Raw genomic sequence first — 15,387 nt, forward strand, 5'->3', positions numbered from 1 at the left:
AGGCCCATCAGCCTGAACTCTATTATGGGGAAGATGTTGGAAAAAATCATCAAAGAGACCGTTCTTGACAAACTGCTGAAGGCAGCTTCCTGAGGGATAGCCAGCACGGGTCTGCTGCAGGCAGGTCTTGCCTGACAAATCTCATCTCCTTTTATGACCAGGTGACACCACCTGGACAAGAGAGAAGTGATTGATATCATATATCTTGACTTTAAAAAAGCTTTTGATCTGGTCTCCCACAATCATCATATATAAAAGCTGGCCAACTGGCCTTGGCTATATCACAGTCTGCTGGCTGGGGAATTGGCTTTGAGGTTGGACCCAGAGAGTGGTAGATGAGAGGTGTCAATTACTGTAGTGCGCCATGACCAGTGGGGTCCCCCAAGTCTCCATCCCCCACGGTTCCGTCTTTGGGCCTATTCTTTTCAACACCTTCATTAATGATGTGGACATTGGTGTCAGAAATGGACTGGCCAAGTATGGTGATCCAGGCCAACCTTGATAGGTTCAGAAAATGGGCGGACAAAAACCTGATGGCCTTCAACACTTAAAAATGCAAGGTACTCCACCTTGGGAAGAAAAACCCACAGCATGTTTATAGGCTCTGCAGTACTACACTTACTAGCACCACAGCTGAAAGGGACTTGGGGGTCATGATTGACTAGAAGATGAATATGAGCCACCAATGTGATGTTGCAGCTGGCAAAGTGAGCAAAACTTTGGCTTGCATCCATAAATGCTTCTCTAGCAAATCCCAGGATGTCATCCTCCCACTGTACTCAGCTTTGGTAAGGCCGCAGCTGGAGTACTGTATCCTGTTCTGGGCTCCACAATTCAAAAAGGATGTGGAGAAGCTTGAGAGAATCCAGAGGAAAGCCATATGCATGATCAGAGGGCAGGAAAACAGGCCTTATGATGAGAGGCTGAGAGCTATGGGACTCTTCAGCCTGGAAAAGCTCAGGCTCAGGGGGAACCTGGTGACTGCCTATAAGTATATAAGGTGTGTACATCAGGATCTGGGGGAACACCTGTTCACCAGAGTGCCCCATGGGATAACAAGATCAAACAGGTACAAACTTCTCCAAGACCGTTTCAGGCTGGACATAAGGAAGAACTTCTTTACAGTCCGAGCCCCCAAGGCCTGGAACAGACTGCCTCCAGAGGTGGTGCAAGCACCTACTCTGGACTCCTTTAAGAGTCAATTGAATGCATATCTTGCTGGGATCCTGTGACCCCAGCTGACTTCCTGCTCCTGGGGCAGGGGGTTGGACTCGATGATCTTCCAAGGTCCCTTCCAGCCCCCCCTCCCTGGCCCCAGCCCCCAGCCCCCTGCTTTTCTCCCCCTCCACCTGAATCCTTCTCTGCTGGAGCAGACAGCACAGCCCAGCCCAGGGCTGGAAAGCACACTGGACTCTTGGGGAACTCTGTTTTAACTTGAACCAGGAAGGGGTCTGGGACAAAATTTCATAAACCGGTTTGACCCAACTCAATTAAGTCTGATACTACATTCAACCAGGTTTATCTTAAACCAGTTTCAGCCATTTTGAAACTGGTTTATGTGCACTGAACTTCTGTTCTGTTACAGGTTTAAAACAGTTTCTGATCACTTAAATTGATTTATGTGTAACTTCTGTCCCTAGCCCCAAAAGGGAATGCTCATTGCAGAGTTAGAGAATGCAGTCACACAAGTAAAGCAAAAATTACAAAGTGCAAATAGGATATGGTGAGGACTGAAGTTGATGGAAATGGTCATGTTCACATTGAACAATGCATTTACAGAAATCAGAGGATTTACAGAAAGCAGAAGTTTCATATATACATAATTAGCCACTCCTACCAAATAAAGCAGAGTCTGTTTCTACAATCACCATCATAACTTTTTCAATAGTACTAGACTAAGAATCACAAATGATATGTAAATTGCTTCTGTATAATTTACAAATACCTATGGCTAGTTATATTACTGTTCCCAGTATTAACTGTTTTCTACTGAATGCTTGGATTGTTGCATTTCAGCTTAGCATTCTTCTTTTCTCCTTGGTGACCCCATATGTAAAGACACATGCTGTAGAAGAACAGTGTCTATTTATGACCAAAAGGGAAAATATTGTTGTTACATTGCAAAAGCTTATACTTGCTGGGAGAAGAAGGGAATAAAAAGAGACATTTTAAATTATTTTCCTCCATATAAAAATATTATAGTACTATCAGCTGTGAATAGGTAGCTTTACAAACAGATAGTTGTTCTTTAGTAAATTGAATATTATATTTCAGAACCTGTTCGTAAATATTTAGTAGTTCTACAAATTAAATATGTTAATATGTTAAGTATGTTAAATAAACAGAACTTTACAACTACTTTTCTCTTTTGTCTGCCACTTAAACATTTTAATAGATAATAAGCACCAGGACACAAGGACATTCATTTTATAATAAACTTGTAAAGGTAGGAATAAGCATCTTATATTTATTTGTAACAAAAAGAATCAAAGCAGCCTCCTTCCCCACAGTTCACTTTTGTTCTGTGCATACACACAAGGTTGATTGTTTCACTGAAAACCAATAAGTAGAAAATATTTTTCTGAAAAGATATCTAGTACTTTCACTTGCCCTCTAATCCTGAACTACCTGGGAGATACTTACAGGTCATCTGTGTTATTTGACAAGTGTTACATCTGGTAAGACAGGCAAAGACACAACCTTAACAGTCATTCTGTGCTGCCATATTTAACCCAACTGTAGTGGCAAAATGTTTTGGGGGTTTTTTTGTAATGTGAAACTTGATAGCTTAGTGCTGAAACATGAATTTCTAGACACAATATAATATCAAAGTGGCCATTTATGATATGTGTAATCATAACCTCTACATAAGGCTCAAAGACTCATTCCACACAAGAGATACATATATAAAACACTGTAGTCATTTATGGATGCCCTTTAGCCTCAATGTCTGAAACTATTTCAGTAAAATACAGCAAACTAAAAACAGTTTTCTGGGAAGAAAAAAGTCTAGGGCCAAGAACACTTCTCATTAAATGCACTGTTAGAAATTATAGAAAAAAAAAAATCAGCTTATTCCTGCCAAACCCACCTGAAAACAAAGGCTTACTAATGAATACAATACATTTATTACTATGAAGGAACATGCTTGACTGAATAAACATCAACACATTTTTTCCAAGGTATCTATCTTAATGGGAATGTCCATATGGTACAGTGTACATCTTGATAGCTGAGCCCCAGAAACAGCATAGCCACATTAGCACTGCAATCTGCTTTGAGTGAATTAGCCCTGATCTGGAAAAAGTATGCCACAGCACTGACAGAAAATAGGGAATTCCATATACACCGAATCCTTCATGATATAGGAATTCTATAACTTGAACCAGAACTCATGGTTCTGCCCATGGACAGACTCCTTGCATCATCATATTTGGCCTACCTGTGCTCGGGGGATAAAATCCAGATCCCTCTGAACTCCATGAGATTTTTGCCCTTACCTTCACTCCACACTACAGTCCCATCTATGTTATATAGATATAATGAATTTAAATTTGCTGGTGTTGCTTGATTTTATGTTTATAAAACTGCTCTCATGTCTCCCTTTGGAGCTAGCATATGTTCTGCAATTGTGATTTTTGTTAGATATCATGCAACATTCATGAGAGTTTTACAAGAAAAACTATATTGGAAGCTGCTGCTGCTGATTCAACCAGATCTGAATTTTAAGTATCCTAAAATTCAAATTCAGGGTTTTCAGTCTTACGTTTAGGCTTGGCCTATCTCAAAGCAACTGTAAAAGAGGGCCCTGGGTGCAGGTCCAGAAGCTGAGCACACCCAAACACCAAATATCTGAGGTACAGTGAACAAACAGTTTAGCCGTATTCTTAAATTACTGATAAAAATTAATTATAAATGCTTGTTAGTTATTGTTATATGTACAATACTATACAGCTTCAGATACTGACTCTTGCCTGCCAGACCACCTTACAAATTCTAGGCAATGTGTACTTTTGAAAAAAAAAAAGATAGTCTATTAACAATTTATCTTCTTTTGAAAATGTTTGAACTGAAAACATTTAGGAGAATGCTTCCTATTTAGGGTCACAAGTCAAACTTGAGGATGCTCAAGGTTTTGCTATTATCAGATTAATGCATGAGTAGAGATGCTCTTAATGATGTTGTGACTGTGATTTTTAAAAAGGTGAAACCTAATAGTTCTTTTTTTCCCCCTTTGATAGTCAGAGACTGGCTAGAACAGGTTCAACAGGGAATGGACACCAAATTAAACCACCACCTTTTTATTGATATGATATGTTAGTAGCTTAATATGTTCACCCCTCTAGAATCTGGAGATAACTCGCATATATAAAACTTTAACCGATTACAGTGAGCAATAGTCACCCTCTACCATATGTTTAAGGGCTAAAGTAGCCATGACTAAACAGCAGTGACCAGGTCACCTGGCTCCCCCTTTATTCCTTTGGGGCAAAGAGCTGCTATGAGTCTATACCGGTCATGCAGGGTGGGACAGAATGCTGGGGAAGTGGAGTCAATGGTCCAGCCATTTCTTGCATCTCCTTGGCATACCTTGCCCAGGAGAGAGTGTTTGCCTTATTTCATGTTATCTCTCCTTTTTGCACACTATGACCTGCAAGAGTGGTTAAGTCAGGACAGTAAAAGGGTGCCTTGGTTCCCTGAGTTTCCCATGTGAATGCATGGCATAAACCATGACCTTGCCCTTAGGCAATGAGGTAGGCTAATTAAAAACTAACTTTAACTTTAAATCGTCTTTTGACAGAGTTCTTAGAAAGGCAACAATGCATGTACAGTAATAACATAAAAGAATTAAGATTTCAATACTAGTGTACAACCTATATATACCATCCATCTATATATATATTTCAATACAGGGCCACATCCTTAGCAGATATATATTAAGGAAGAGATCAGGAGAGCACCACTTATTTATACTAGAGAAAGACCTGGTCAGACACTTTGTATTTATAACCATAAAGGCACTAAACATTAAGAGGGTAATAAATATTTATATGTAAAATTAATCACCACCAGTCATGTTAGAGTTACTATGCTAGAAACAACCTCCCCTTCTGTATATTGCATAAAAATTTTAATGCTATTCTAGACTAATTACAGAGCGGTACTGAACTGAGCTCCAACTGATTGATAATGTTCTTGACTGCTTTTCTTTTTCTCCTTGCAGCTGCCAGATGGAGAAGTGTAGATTAGTTTGTACCACATAATCAGTGCTTACAGCTGAAAACATGGGTGAGTATTGTGCATTGCAGCTTGACCCCCTTTGATGAGCCATATATGGCAAAACCATAGGTCTGCTAATCAATTCTTTATATTTTGTGTTTCATATGGTGCCAGAAACCACTGTTTGCCTAAGTATTTTGTTTATACAGAAAATGTAATGAAAATCACTTCCTTTCAAAAGTTGCATAGTATTATTTTAAAATAAATAATTGGAAATATAAAATATGTCTGTTTTTGTGCTAGTGGTGGCATATTTGTGCTGACAGTACATACATTTTAGTTCCTTTAGAGATTGTGCTATTTAAGAAGAGGTAAAATTTGTGAATACAATTACTGAGCAATATGGGCAATAAGGAATGCAGATACATCTGCCCTGCTATTGAAATCAAAGGCAGAGGACAGCAGATATTGGTGTAGGTGGCATACATTTCTATTGTGTCATGAAACTTGTGCAATTTATTAAAAATATATATTTTTCCAGTAAGCAAGAAAATATATTCCCTGAAAGTCAATTCAACCAAATCATCCTGTTGATCAAATATTATAGAAAAAGACCTGAAGTGTGCCATAAAACTCAACAGCTGACTGATGATAAGGAAGCTCCAAAATCAAGAGCCTTCAAATTCTGAATGCCCAAGTCCTAATCATTCGCCAAAACTTTTTAAAACTTTAGGGACTTGGACAAATGGATTAACTTCAGACTGGGCTGCAAACTCCAACTAGAGAAGACTGGGGCAACCTGAAAATGATGAGTAGCAGAAAAGAACACTGTTGGGAATATTTGTTTCATATTTCTGCTGTGGCTTTCAGTACTGTGTTCCAGGAACGTTTGAAGGAGTTTTACTGGATGTGAGACACACTTTAAAGTATAGAGATCTTTGAGGGTTTGAGATGCACACTCTTCAGCTGTAGCATATTTTGAAATAAAAATGCTAAATGTACATCTCCTATCAATACAATTCAGAAGAAAATGACTTTCTTTTCTTAAATTTGTTTTAATCATAGAAATTTGATCAGAGACTGTTTTCACTATTCTTCTTGGTTGACATGTAACTTCTTTACCAGTTCTGTTCTTACTTCATGTGTCTTAATATTATTGTATTGTACTAAATATACTGAGACATTTTAGTTACCAATTTGCACTTGATATCTCAATATCTTAAAAGAGACTAGTCCAAGATTAGTCTAATTGCTATTAGAATAGTTTAAAATTTAAGTTCTTCAGGAACACTAATTACCCTAAGACTACATCTCCTCAGTCAACACGCTAGATCAGAGATTCTAAACCATGATGCCACAGTAAGGGGGTGCCTTTCAAGGGTGTTGCAGGGTACCACCCAATGACAGCACTTTTAGAAATGCAAACATGATTCACAAGATTAACCCATAGGCTATGTCCAGATGAGGGAGCATGTGCCTGCTGCAGCATCTCAAAGCAGTTTGAAGCGCCGCAAGAGGTACACCAGGAACGAGAAAAATGTTCCCTGCACTGATTTCCAGAGTGGACTCTAAATTTGATACTGGGAAATCCTGGTATGAAAAAAAAATGCTGGAAAAAAGCAGCAACCAGAGGCTGGGTCCTCCAAGGACATGCTCTGGCTCCCGGCCAAAGCATCTCTATGGCAGCCCCTGCCCCTGCTGCCTCAGCATGCTGAGCAAATAGGAGTGGGGCAAGGCTGCAGCCGCAGATTGGACTTAGACTGCGTCTTAGTTAGCAAAGATGTGGAGGGTGGGGACTGCTGACCCGCACATGGCAGAAAGCCGTCTTCCCCCCTGCCCCCACAGCAGCAGCAGTGGTTGCTGAGGTGCTCATGGCCTGCTGTTGGCAGAGGCCCCCAGCAGTGCAGCACCACCTCCGACCTAGCAGCTGCACATGGCACTAGCCTGGCCACTGGTACGCACCCTCAGTCAGAACCAAGCCACTCTTGCTGGCACCTGTGGCTCCCAGCACTGCACGAATGAGCTGTGTGCCCTCAGACTGGGCTGGGTTATGCCTCCACAGAGCCAGCCTTGCCCAACAGTGCATGGCTCCTGCGTGTGGTGCCGTGAGCCCCGGTGACAGCAAGAGCGGCCTGGTCCTGCTTGGGGGCATGCACCAGAGGCCAGGCAAGCATCATGTGAGCTGCTGTATCTAAAGCAGTGCTGTGCTGCCAGGGGATCTTTGTCAACAGCAGTCTCCTCCACCCTCACAGTCTTTCCACACCCCCAAACCACCCCCACAAATCCCTCATCCAAATACTCACCCACAAACCTCACCCCTCCAACTTCTGCACAAGCCACACCCCCCTCAAACCCTACACCCCCCCATAACCCCCCACACACACACCCTGCATCTCCCCACAAATCTCACACCCTGCATGTCCAGGTGCTAGCCCCAGCTCCTAGCTCCCTCTGGCTGAAGATCCAAGAGGAGCTGGGCAGGGTAAGTCTGTCCCAAGTGGCACAATTTGCCCCATACCAAAGTGTATGTTCAGGCACATGTGCTGAGGCACAAATATCTGGCACAAATTTCTGCCACTGCTATTTGAGCTGTTGCAAGTGCATATGCATGCATGTGTGGACACACCCTTGATTTCAAATAGGAATTTATCATTTTAAAAGCATTTGAAATTTCTGTGGTCTTTCTAAGTTCTTTGCAAAAGAATAATTGATCTATTATTTTTCCGTTGTCAAAGAAAAACAAGCGAAGGCCAAGAGCTAGCATTTTCCTAGGGTTGCTTTGATTTAGTGATGCCTGGAGTGCCTGGAGTCTAAAAAAGGTTGAGCACTTCTATGTTAAATCTTTAATTCTAGAATCTCATAGCGTCATTTCAACCTAAAACTTTTATCATGATGCCTTAACCCTTTTATTACAGGGGCCTCAATTTGTTAGAATGGTTGCAACAAATGCAATTTAATGAAGTTTTGCACTTTCTTATTAGCATTAAGATGAATTTTATGACTTCAAAAAATAAGATTTAAAGTTATATTTAATGAGACATGCCATATTGAATTCTCAGGAAGAAGGACATTGTGTGCCATGGTTCCCCTGCTTACCTGTGGCAGGTTAGGGTGTTAGGTCTATGTTGTATCAGGGTTGATGGTAGTCTTATATAGAGTTTAGATTGTGGTTTGTATGCGATGGTATGATGTATGATGATGTTGCCTCAGGCAGGGGATTGGACTAGATGACCTCCTGAGGTCCCTTCCAGCCCTTCATGATTCTGTGATTCTTATCGTCTTCCTACATGTAAGCTTTTACCCAGTACCTGCTTTTCTTTTAAGAATTCAAATGGTTAGTTCTTTAAAACTGCTTGAAAAATAATTGCAAATATTTACCTTGCACAGAGAAACGGGAGGAAAAGAGGTTTTCTAGCACTTTGCCCTGTTTTTGCTTATTTACACAGATGGATCTGATTGGGGATTCCTGCTCCCTCCCCAAAAGTTGAGATCATCATAAACTATAACTGAAAACTAAAAAACTAAAAATATTTGATGCTGGATTTCAAAAATCTTAAATTTCAAAACATTTTTTGATGAAGTTTTTCCTACAAAGGAAGGATCAAGTCATTCTAACTCACTGACCCCTATAGTTAGCCTGGTTATCTTCTCTTCTCCTTTTCTGATGCTATTTTAAACTAAAAGACTATTCACAATAAAGAAGTCTTCCCTATGATGAAAAGTTAGTGGCAGCGATTAGTAAATTATGACCAGAAAAGTCTGTTGGTAGATTGAGCCGCATCCAGAAAAAATGCACCAACTCTTATAATAGATGCAAATTTTGCCTCCTCATGAACATAGACCACAGCATCACTAGGCCAAACAATATGTATTATAGCATCCAAGTTTCATTCATCTGCACCAATGTCATGTATGTCATCATCTGCTTACAATGCCCCTCAGTGCCCACTGATCTGATATCACAAATGCACTAAAGCCTGTGGCTTAACCTTCTTGGATAGTCCATCACTGACCTCAGGCTCATGAAAGCTTATACATCTCTGACTAAGTCTATAAAACACAACTCTGTTCTGCCTTCTGCTGACTTCACAGCTAACTACCTCTCTATGCTCTTAAACTGTTAAGTACATGTAGATTGACTTTCTGTAGTATGAATGAGGCATCAAAATGAGTGGTAATAAACTTTAAAGGATTCATTCATTACCCAACTGTTTTCACATTTTCCAATTAATCCCTGTCATCATTAATCTGCTTTCTTTTATTTTTTTTAAATGACAGATACATTATAAATTCATTAAATTAAACAAAATGGTAGAATGGCACCTTTCCAGCACTACCAATGTGAAACACATGCTACAACTCGTAAGGTAGATGGTTTTTGAGGAGTAATGTTTTTAAACTGTGAGATGCAATCTAAAAAGTGTGAAACTGTTGTTTAGTGAATGAACCTTGAGTGTTAATTCTAACCTGGGAAAAATTACTGATTTTTTTTATATATAGACATTTCTATTGAGCCTATGTTTCTGATTCTCAAGTAGTAGATGCCTGAGTGTATCATTCAGCTTTTTTGTATCTCAGTTTTTTCCCCAACTGTAAAATAAATATAATAACCCTTTTCTGGTGTTTGGTTAATATTTATGTAGTGGAGAGAAGATCTATCCACTAAGTAGCATTTTGTTTATTTGCATTGCAAGTGAAGTGTATTGATTCTATGGCCATAGGTTTGTGTGTGCGTGCCCATATGAAGCTCATAAGAAAAATCAGGTATAAATGTAATACTAACTACATTTGCACACAATTCAGTGATTATCATACTTTGTTGAAGCATGTGCAACAGAAGAAAACACAAACAAGGTTAATATAAATAACCACTGCAAAATCATCAGATTGCCCTAAGAAGGGTTTGAAAAGAAAGCAGTATTTAGAAATAGTTTTAAACAATGAAGCAGCCCTGATTAAAAGGTGGAGTATAATACTTCTTTGAAATAACTCTTATAAAGGACAATGTCCAGGAGTATAAACAGCAATTGAAAAATAATTCCATGCTTACCTGCTTGTTCTGAAAGTATTTTTTACTGAGATACAACTGAATATATTTATATATCACTACACATTTCCTGAAACTCAGGGACCCTTAAATGTGTACGTATGAATCAGGTTATGATTCTTACCTGTAAACCATTAAAGAAATAAGGAATGAAGAAGGAGGTTTTATGGGATATATAAAATTATACACTGAAGGTTATATAGGAATGGTAGGAGAACACTGTCTTTTAATCTTATAAGGTAGGCGAGTAATTGCTTGTATAAGTGAACACACTACCCTATTCATTAACATAATAACCGCCTGCAGAATGTACAGTACGTGCTAATAATATTAATTGTTTGAGATTAATGAATAACATAAACATTATTTTACCATATACTTCTTACATAAATAGCAACAGAGAATATAATATTCACTATGGTGTGACAATAGCCAAGCTAAAGACTGTTAGTGACAAACAGAATTTGATCGTTTTGCTGCTAACAGAGAATTTGAAGCTTTAATTTCTCTGCCACTGAAGCCTGCATGAAAAGGTTGGAACGCAGCCAAAATGTAATAATCAGTGTCTGCAAATCAAAAAAATAAGCCATCAAGAAGCTCAAGTATTACTGGTACAATATAATCACCAAACAGTATCAACTTCTGTCAGTAGCTGAGCCTTGAGGAGGATCCTGTCATGAATACCAGCAAGTGGAACAGGATCATACAAGTGCTAACCACCCAAACACAGGGACAAAGAACTGAGGCATCAAAGTGCCTCCACCATTTTGAGGTAGGCCTATATTTTGTATAAATAGAAGCAATCCAGGTGCCACAACATCTCTCCCACACTTCTTAGTTGCTCCTTACATGGAAGAAAAGGATATCCTGGTTTGGAGTTTGTTCCTTCCCTCAGGGTAGCTGCTTGTGGTTGGTTTGCATTTTGAATACTACTTGTGCAGCTGATGGAATAAATGCAGGTGTGCATCAAGCACTGTTGGTCTGATTTACATTTCTTATTTTAAAGCAGATCATAACTTGCCAAAGGCACTTTAGTAGAGAATTCAGGATAAATACCAGAGAGGCTGGCTTTTTATTTGGAAAAATCTGTGTTTTGAAATGTCTTACTATTTTAGAATGCAGAAGAAAGCATCTGGTAATTTTATATTTTCAAATGCTAAATCCCACCCTCTAAAACTCCTTACCTCCCAGTATCCCCAAAATATTTTTCTTTTAGTTCAAAATATTGCTGTGGTTGGGAACCTGGAGCTCCCACTGGGCTATACAATTTTACTTGAGCAAAGAGGGGACATACAGAGATGCATTTCAATATATTTTGTCCTCCATAGTAAACAAGTAACTAAATAGATTTCATTGTGCTGGGAATTTAGAATGTCTGTATTTGAAATAAGGAAATGTATGTCCAGAAAGGGTACACTACTGAAGGTAGATGCAGAGTCATGGAAGCATATACCATGCAGTTTTGTCTCTGGAGAGCACCTGAATTGCTCTGTCTATCATAAATATGAACCTAGTTTGCAAACTTACCTAAAATCTCTGAAATATGGATATAGAGGAACATTAACTGGGACTCTGAAGAGCATTTACACTGATAACCTTGACTGTTCTAAGAAGAGAATAATTAAAATAATTGGTGTGTTTGTGATCACTGTGAGCTATACATTTAATGGCCGCAGATCCCGTTTCATTTTACATAGTGATTCTTTTAAGGGTGTGAAAGTTGTTCCTAATAAAAAAATTTAGAGTTACAAATTACTCGAATGCCTCTCACTGAGATCATGAAATCTAAATTTATACTGATAAAAAAAACTATACATCACAACATCAGGTATCCTTCCTTTCTCCTCTCTCATTCAGTAGTACCTTCAGTTTTTCAGAATTTCTCTTTGTACCTTCATTGAAAAATTGTTTATTCTTGCAGATTGAAGGCATAAATTTTATTACTACCTAGCTTGTTGTCATACCCCGTGCCTCTGTTCTTGTTTGATGATTCTTTGCCCAGCAATTGGAAAGCGCCAGCTATTTGCTGTCCTCTGATGGATTAACAAATATTCAAGTACCCATTATATGATGACAAAAAATTGTATTACAAGGAAGTGGGAGTGCCTACTTATTATGAAATAGTTCAGTAGTTAGTAGGATTATAGTTTACAAATCAATGTATAAATTGGGGACAGGTTTGACTTAAACCATGCTCTTGTTGACAGAGATATGTCAACATGTTTTTCATTACTAATACACATGTGATATAAATAACTTCTCAAACTTTAGTAGGCTTTCATATTTTTAACTTAAATACTACTTAACTACTATAGAATAGAATGTTCCCACTCTGAAATAAAAATACTTGGAGGAAGAAGAGGGATAATGTCCTAGCCAACAGAATTTTTGAAAATTTTAAAACTTTACCAAGTAAAAATTTGTTTCATATAGACAGCTAGGAAAGCCTAACAGCAGTCTGTAAAACTGTTTTTCATAAATATGTCACTAGTTCTATTAACCAGGAGAAAAACATGATAGTTTCACAAGATATATAGGACCCTGAAGAACAGTTAAAATGAACTAATTAAAGCATAGGGATATTGTCTATTTTTGTAACCCTAAAATTCCTTATGAGAAACAACTTTCACACCCTTAAATGGAAACAAACTTTTTATACAATGAATGAAATACTGGATGAAAATTTTTCCTATACTTTAAATATCTTCAGTGATCTAAAACATACCACTACTAATAAAAATGTTAAAACAGAAGAAATAAAAAAGTGGAGATGGTAGGAATACCAAAAAGAACAATTCTTTTTGCCTCAAAAATGATATTTTTTTTTTCAGCTGAAGAATAATTCCTTTATGGAGATGTCATGAATTACTGCTATCCTAAAAGAACCCATTTAAATTGTTATCATCTCAGGAACCCTAGTTTCTATACATTCAAAGTTTATTTCCTTGAATATGAATTTAAGTATTCCCTACTCTGCCGGGTATTAATTTATGAAAGCACCAAAGTATTTGTTCACTTCAGTATGAATACTTAAGGCTCATTGTGGTTAAAAAAACCCAACAAAGAACCAAAAACTTAAGTACGTGCTTAAATGCTTTGCTTCATTTGGGCCCTGGAGCATCTTGACATGTGCTGCAGGGTGTGTGTGTGTGTGTGTGTGTGTGTGTATGGGGGGGAGGAGGGGATTAATTAGAGTAGCTCTTGGGAGCTGTTCAAATTAAAATTCCCACAGCATCTCATGTATTCAGTACCCTGTGTTTTAAAATGGCAGCCAGGGTGCTTTAACTAAAACTTGTCTGATGAGCTTTAGTTAAAGCACCCCCGTCACCATTTTGAGCCACGGGTCGCTGAATACACATGATGCCGAAGCTGTTGGAGTGTTCTAATTAGAACACACTGGATCAGGCACATGTTTGGGTGCCCTGAGAAATCAAACAGAATGTAAAATGAACTAACACTCTTTCTGTAAAGATAGCAGATTACTGATAGGAACAATCAACCAATAAAGATATCTATAATAAGCCATAGAGAACAGACTACAAAATAAACTTTCCTACACTATATAAATAAAACTCACATGTCTATAGAAAGAAGTCATATAAACCCAGACAGCCATTTATGTAGTAAATGCTGGTATGATGGTAAATGCTGAGCATAATCTTGGTAGAAACACAGAATTACAAAGAAATACTGAGGATAGAAAAAATGCAGTTAATTTGCAAAATATTAAAATATTTTTAATCAATACTTCAGTGCAATTACACTATACAAAAAAATTCTGTAAAAATTGTATTTTGAAAGTCTAGAAACTTTCTGACATCAGACCACAGCCTGATACTCTAAAGAGTTATGCACTGGTATGACTTCAGCTGCCTCAGTGCAGTCAAATGGTTTGTTTAGGTAGGTCAAATTATAGATGCCCTTACATATCAGCAGGACAGAAGGACCAAATTTGAACAGTTTACAATTACATTTGCATATCTCCCCCTAATCTTTACACCTGAATATTCAATCTGGGATCTGGTTTCTCTTCATCAGGTGTCTCCTCATCAAGATGTATACAAATTAGTCAATCACCACTCTCCCCAACTTTGCATTCTGAAACTGAAACCTAGTTAATTCTATTAATGCTGTGTGACTTACACATTTTTCCAACACACCTTGCTTCAGTGCTGTTGCCCTTGCTGCTGCTGCCAGGAATGAAAAAGGAGCAAAACTTACTTTCTTTAGTAATTTATGCAAAAAAACCCAACATTCAAAATAGGGAGACCTCGCTTCATAAGGAAGGTGGTGCTATTTTTGTGACGTAAGTATGCTGACCACTGTAAGTTAACATACCCAGACATGGAACAAATAACCCTCAGAAAAATATCTAACTTTCTGCTGTATTCTATTACAGACAGGGTATCTTATCAGCAGAAATATGAAGAAAGAAAAAAATTATTATGTTCACTTTAATTTTGATTAGGACACATCCATGCTCATACTCTTTACCAGAATCATGGGTGGAGGTGGGGGCTAACAGGGCTTAGCCCCCCGCCCCACAAATGCAGGCCAATGGTAGGGCCGCAAGGCAGCCCAGCCGAGGGCTTCTGGCACAGCAGGGGTGGGGAGGGAGTGGGGATGGGGCAGTCTAGGGATGAGGGAGGGGCAGGGACTGCACAGCTGGTTGGGCATGGGACTTAGCCATGAGTGACTCATCCAGGGGACATGGCTCCTGCTGCTACCCACACCATGGGAGACATGGGGGACATGTTCTCCTGGATCTGCACAAGACATGGCAGGATGCTGCTGTGGACTGGGGCCGAGGCTGTGTCAAGCTGTTGCCCGTGGGGGACCGGGCAGGGAAAAGCCAAGTGCAGCCTCCACCCCAGTCCACGGTGGCACCCTGCCCTGCCCTGCGCAGATCCATGGGCACATGACCCCCATGCAGTCCAGGGATGCATGCAGAGGTGGATGCCCCTCCTCTCCCCAGAGAGCAACAATGACTCGGGGCGGAGTGGGCATGGGGTTCGCAGGGCTCCGTTCCTTCCAGCCCGGTGGTGCAGCTGAGGCTGGCCCTGCTCTGGCCCTCTGCTCCAGGCCCCCTGGCTGGTGTGGTGAGGCAGCTGGGGACAGTA

The 15,387-nt window shown here is 39.3% G+C and overlaps 2 long non-coding RNA genes across 2 annotated transcripts in view; one reads left to right on the forward strand and one right to left on the reverse strand.

Moving 5' to 3' along the window:
• The window catches only part of LOC149857260 (uncharacterized), a 79,300-nt gene that overhangs the window by 25,834 nt on the left and 38,079 nt on the right, over window positions 1–15,387 (reverse strand). The window lies entirely within an intron of this gene.
• The window catches only part of LOC149857261 (uncharacterized), a 50,121-nt gene continuing 45,697 nt past the window's right edge, over window positions 10,964–15,387 (forward strand). Inside the window, exon 1 of the long non-coding RNA XR_016444091.1 lies at window positions 10,964–11,039. This is a non-coding gene — a long non-coding RNA (uncharacterized LOC149857261). The remainder of the gene's footprint in view (window positions 11,040–15,387) is intronic.

The sequence above is a fragment of the Crocodylus siamensis genome, chromosome 9 (genome assembly GCF_052110815.1).
Source record: "Crocodylus siamensis isolate JL-2025a chromosome 9, ASM5211081v1, whole genome shotgun sequence".
NCBI classification, from domain to species: domain Eukaryota; kingdom Metazoa; phylum Chordata; order Crocodylia; family Crocodylidae; genus Crocodylus; species Crocodylus siamensis.